At 40.7% G+C, this 5,928-nt stretch overlaps 1 pseudogene; it reads right to left on the bottom strand.

Annotated features, from left to right (window-relative positions):
• Positions 1-2,590: 2,590 nt before the first annotated feature.
• Positions 2,591-4,410, bottom strand: LOC131257512 (UDP-glycosyltransferase 73C3-like; annotated as a pseudogene).
• Positions 4,411-5,928: the final 1,518 nt, after the last annotated feature.

Genomic DNA, 5,928 nt, shown 5'->3' with positions numbered 1-5,928 from the left:
CTTATCATCCTATTAATTGTGATTTCGTAAAAATCTCTCCAAGCATCCTTGGAGATTTTTAGTCTGCAATATCTTTATCTTGTTATAACACGTGTACTTTCCAATTGGGTCTCCTAAGAGCAATCAAGAATATGATACAAAAGCTTCATTTTGGGACCATATATTAAAACAAGCTCATGTAAAAACAAATCGATAGCTTGGATATATGAATGACACAACGAGGTGGGCCCCACGGTCAGGGTCTCACCCACATTACTAGTTCCAAGGCCGCAACCATATGTTTCTATTAAACTGCATAACAATGGCTATCACCATTAGAAATTTCCATGGCCCAATGTAAGAAAATATAAGTCATTGATAAGGTCATAAAGAGCTAAGAGAAGGGAAAAAACAAATATCAACTTGATCCGAGACTTCTTACACCTACGAAAAAAACTTTTAAATTTTAATTAATCACTTTTTTATAGGCATGTGGCATAGAGGAGATTTGGATATGATTAATTTGGTAAATAACATAATGAAATGAGCTTAGAAAATGGATGGGTGGCGTGGATATACAGTATATTCAAATAGGTGGAACCCACACAGTAAGTGTAACACACTAATGTGTTACCCGGGTAATGGCTAATCTGCTCTTTACGTGCTAATCATTTGCAGTGTAGGTATGGCACTGCATATGGTTTGTTATAAATCCCCTCCTTCCATCTGATTTCCGAGCTCATTTTAAGACAAGCCAAAAAAAAATGCAAACCCAAAACTCAGGTAGGCCACATGAGAAGGAAAATTGAGGGAAGAAATAACTACCATTAAAAACTTCATCTGCTTTCTTTTTAGCCTCTAATATGACTCATTCGGGACAAAATTTATCCGACAAGCCTGTCATGTAATAAGTAAGCTACACATTGGGTCCTTTCTCTTGCTCCAGTGGTTGACTCTTAGGAGTTTCAACACCTGGTTAAGGGTTCGAGCACCCAAAGGTGGTGAAATCCCACTAAGGCGTGAGTGTGTGGTGGTGTGTGTGCATGTTAAAAAATTATAATATTTTAAAAAAATTAAATAATAATTTTTTATTTTTTATTTTTAAAAAAAAAATAGAGAGAGTAAGCTACACATTAATTTTCAGTCGAATCGAAACAAGTTAAGCTCACATCAGGCCATGTCATGCCACTTCACTGCTCTAAAGTCAAAAGTAGTATCAACTCAGTTTTCAGGTCCCAAACAGACCCCATCCAGGCCAAAATGTTATCGGCATGCCTAAGATGGTCTGAGTAAGTTCCACACCATTATCAAACCGAATCGAATAAAGATAATTTTGCAACAGACCACTTTACCCCACTTAACTCCTCTCGAGCCTTAGAGTAAACTCAGTTTTACTACCTCAGGTGGACCCAATCTAGGACAAAATTTCTCCAGCAAGCTTGAGTAAGCTCCACACAAATTTTGATCCAAATCGGAACAAGTTAAGCTCACATCAGACCACTTCATCACTCTAGAGTCAATGTAGTGTGAATTCAATTTTTGTGCCTCAAACAAACCCCATTTAGGCCAAAGTTTTACCGCCACACCTAAGATGGTTCGAATAAGTTCCACACCAGTATCGATCCAAATCAGACAAAGATAATGTTGCATCAGACCACTTCACCCCACTTAACTCATCCCAAGCCTGATTAGAGTGAGCTTGGTTTCACCGCCTCAAATGGGCCCAATAAAGGATGAAATTTCTCCAGTAAGCTTGTCAGGTTCTGAGTAAGCTTTATACCAATTTTAAGCTGAATTGAAATAAGTTAAGCTCACATCTGATTACTTCACTCCACTTTCACCTTCCTAAGTTAGATTAGGGTGAACTAAGTTTTAATACCTCAAACTGGTTCCATCAAGGTTAGTCTTTATCATGTCTCTTCATCCTGGTCTTCTTGACCTTATCAACGGGTTGGATCTACAGGAAATATTCTAGACAGCATTAATATATGCCCAACATTTTTAAGGAATTCAATCACCACTGTTTCCTGTACTGTAGTCTACCTGATATTTGGATCTGACTCGGTTTTTAGATAATGCTCTAAAATGATATGAACAGAAGGATGGACAACGTGGATCACATATATGGGACACGAAGATCACATTCCAATACAAAATAATTCTTATCAGTGCATGTGGGGATGTTTGTGAGGATCCCAACCTCCACCATGTTCAACCATAACTGTGGGGCCCATTTGGATGTATTTGACATACATCCACGACGTCAATAATTTTTCATAACGTCACAAAGACTTGAATGATCACAAAATTATCAGCTTCATCCAAACATTGTGTTGCCCCGCCCCAGGTATGTGCGCACCTGCAAAATACTCGCCCACACGGGGTGGAATAAAAGCCCGGTTTGTCATCAAAATCAACAGTTTACAAAACTTTCTACACAGGAGAAAATAGGCTTTGTAGCTGGTTTCATTACACCCACATGTAAAACATTAAGATTTTAAAATTAAAATAATTATAATCCTTTTTCATCTCCACACTTTGGATTCCAACCATTCACATAATCTCAAAGATAAAATTAAAAATAAAAAGGAAACAATGGTTTGTTTTTTTTTTTGGCATTTATTCCAAATAATTCACAAGCGTTAAAGTACAGGCATGGAGTAATTATCTAAAACCCTTGTCTTTTATAAGCACAATTTTTTTATTCTCTCACACGCTTGCAATTTCCACCTATCTAAAGGACATTTATCTCCTTGTTGGTAACTTTGGTGGGCCACTTCTTGCTAGCCTGGTGCATGATATCTTCAATCAGAAGGGTCATGTTAATGTAAGAAGATCCACCCTCTTCCATAGCCCTACTTGCCTTCTCCCCAAACTCTTTTGCTCTCTTTCTCCTTTCCTCTCCTTCATCTCCCTCATCCATCAACCTCTCTACACCCTTCTTAACAGTTTCCATCTTCACCAACACATCCACATTATCATCTCGTTCCCATTTATTGGCACCCAGGAAGACGCCAAGATCAACTCCAATTCTCAGAACTTGTACAAGATGCTTCTCATTGAAGAACTGCTCTCCAAACAGAGGCCACGCCAAGACGGGAACACCAGCACAGATGCTCTCCAATGTTGAATTCCAACCACAATGCGTCAAGAACCCTCCAATTGCTGGGTGCGATAATATCAGTATCTGTGGGGCCCATCCTCTAATTATAAGACCCCTTTCCTTTATCCTCTCCTCAAATCCCTCAGAAAGCCATTCCTCTATCTTGGCAGGTTCCACGACATCTCTAATCACCCAAACAAACCGTTGATTTGAAGCTTCCAAGCCCAAACCAATCTGTATCAACTGCGAAGGAGAATGGCGAGATTGGCTTCCAAAACAAACATAAACAACTGACTTGGGCTTCCTTGAATCGAGCCAACTCAAGCATTCATGCTCATTGATAGACGCTTTGTTCCCTCTTGCTGCCTTATCAGACATCTCCTTGTTGCAAAGAGATACTGGTCCGACGGTCCATACCTTCTTTCCCAGAGCCTTTTGGTAGTACTCAAGGTATTCATTCTCCAATTCAGAAAAACTATTCACCACCACGCCGTAAGATTTTGCATCGGCATCTATGGATTTACTTAATAACTTTTGTAAATCAAACTTTTGTTCGTTCCCAAGCAGCAGCTGGGATTTGGGTATCTCAATTCGATGAGGCAAGCCCGGCACAGCGACTGGTTCTGACTCAGAGGCGACATTTTCGTGAGACTTGTAATGGTGTATGTTGTGCAGGCACAAGAGAGAGAAGCAGCACATACCATGGAAAAAGATCCTCGGTATCTCGAACTTGCTGGCGGTTTCAAACGTCCATGGGAGTGAAGAGTCTGAATAATGCAGCTCGGACGCGGTTGCTGTTCTTGAAGATACTGTTCTATTGGCTGCTGTAGCAAATCGACTGCTTTGATGAAATCCATGACCATTTCCGGAGCTATGGCGTCCATGTTCTCGCGTCCGTCTGGCAAGCCGGCTTCCTGAGATGGGAAGCGGAATTCGGCAAGCCGGATTGGGAGACCGGATTTGATGGCGCGGTTGATACTGTTCTTGAATCGAGCTGCGTTGAGGGTGGTGGTGATTATGGTAACTAGCACGCCGCGCCTTGCCAACAAGTGGGCCATGTCGAACATTGGGATCAAGCGGCCTTGGGTGGGGAAAGGAACGAAGATAAAGTGAAGCTGGTGAGAATCTTGAGAAGCCATGGCGAGTTTTGAGGAGGATACAAGAGAAAGTTGGCTGAATTGTATTTGAAGGTGGAGTGGCTGGTGCATATATAGGAGCTAAGAATCTTCGCTGCCCATTGACCGGTATTATGATAAGAGTTGAACGAGTCAAGCTCGGCACAACTCGGTTCTACTCGTCCAGTAACTAACCTCGGCTTGGATCGGTCCTTGAGACTGAATGACCAGCTCTGCTCGGTTCGGTCAGCAGCTTAGGTTAGTTCCAGCAAAGTTCAGCCTATCCAACATTTTCTCAAACTCATAGAGTACAACTTCAGTTTCTCACATAATACAAAATAGTAACAATACGAAGTATTTCATCAAACACTCAATACTAAGAATTTCATCAAACACTCGGCAAGCCGGTATCAAAATCAAGATACAAGAGTTATCTTATGATGTAAAAATTTTAATTAAAAAAAAAAAAGAATAAAGAAAAAATTTAATAATTTGTTTCATATCCATTCCTTCCTCGCCACTAGGTGATCTCGCGAGAATGTATGCAACTAAAACAATACTTTGTTCATCGAATACTGGACGAGCAGCATCGATATCAAAAAACATGAGTAACTGATCCGAGTCGATTCAAGTTGAGTTTGGATCCACGTCGAGTCAAGCTCAGACAAGCTCAAACTAACCTCTAAATTTTTTGGAACTCTAAAAATTAATTCCATTTAATTTGAATCCAACTTCCAAGTGAGGCGAGTTGGGTTTTTCCAAGTCGAGGGAGCTAACCTATCTAACTCGACTCATGTACAACTCTACTGGTAATTCATGTTCGTTAAATCTAGACCGTCATCTGACTGGTGAATTGTGGATGGCCCATATATCAGTATTTAGGATTATCGGCCACGTTGGTTTTTTAATCTGGGGCATCCAACAGATTGATCGAACCGTCCAGCGTCATTATCGACCGGATAAGGACACGTTCATTGCTTTGTTGGCGATGTACGATGATTAGTTCATCGTGTAACAGTCGGATGCACGGAGCTGCCGTTACTCCTGGAGTAGAAGTGGAGCGGATCAGCTGTTAATATTGTAACAACTGAGTGGGTGTCACCCTAACCGTGTGGATCCCACTTTAATGTATTTTTTTTGTATATATACGCTGTCCATATGTTTTTTCACATCATTTTATGGCACAATTCCAAATCATAAGAAGATTCAAATCTCAAGGGGACCATACCACTAGAAATAGTGATGAATCACAGTTAAAAACTTTTTGTAGGGTGCAGAAATTGGGGAACAAGCTGATCTTTATTTTTTATCTTTATCTGGATATTATTGACATTATCAACCGGTTGGATTGCAAATAAACGTTACTGAAACCTTACCATTCGCCGTTTGGAATTTTTAATGGTGAGGCACTCAATCACCACTTTCTGTGGTGTGGTCCACCGGAGTCTGCATGATTTTTGGAACCCTATACTAAAATGGTCTGTAGAAACGGATGGACAGTATGGATATATAACAAATCACCAAGGTAGCCCACGGTAAGGGTAAGTAACACCTAATCCGCACCCCGAGCAAAAGGTTGCCAGGGTAGGTACTGACCAGCTTGACGGGACGCGGATTGCGTCCTACACCGCCCTTCTCCAGCTGGGAACGGGCAGGATTTTTTATTGGCCGCTGTGATTTAAAGATCTTATCCACACCGTTCTTACATTTTTTTACTATCATTTTAGTTTA

Source organism: Magnolia sinica, chromosome 10, assembly GCF_029962835.1.
Source record: "Magnolia sinica isolate HGM2019 chromosome 10, MsV1, whole genome shotgun sequence".
Lineage (NCBI taxonomy): Eukaryota > Viridiplantae > Streptophyta > Magnoliopsida > Magnoliales > Magnoliaceae > Magnolia > Magnolia sinica.
This window is presented reverse-complemented; position numbering and strand designations above follow the sequence as displayed.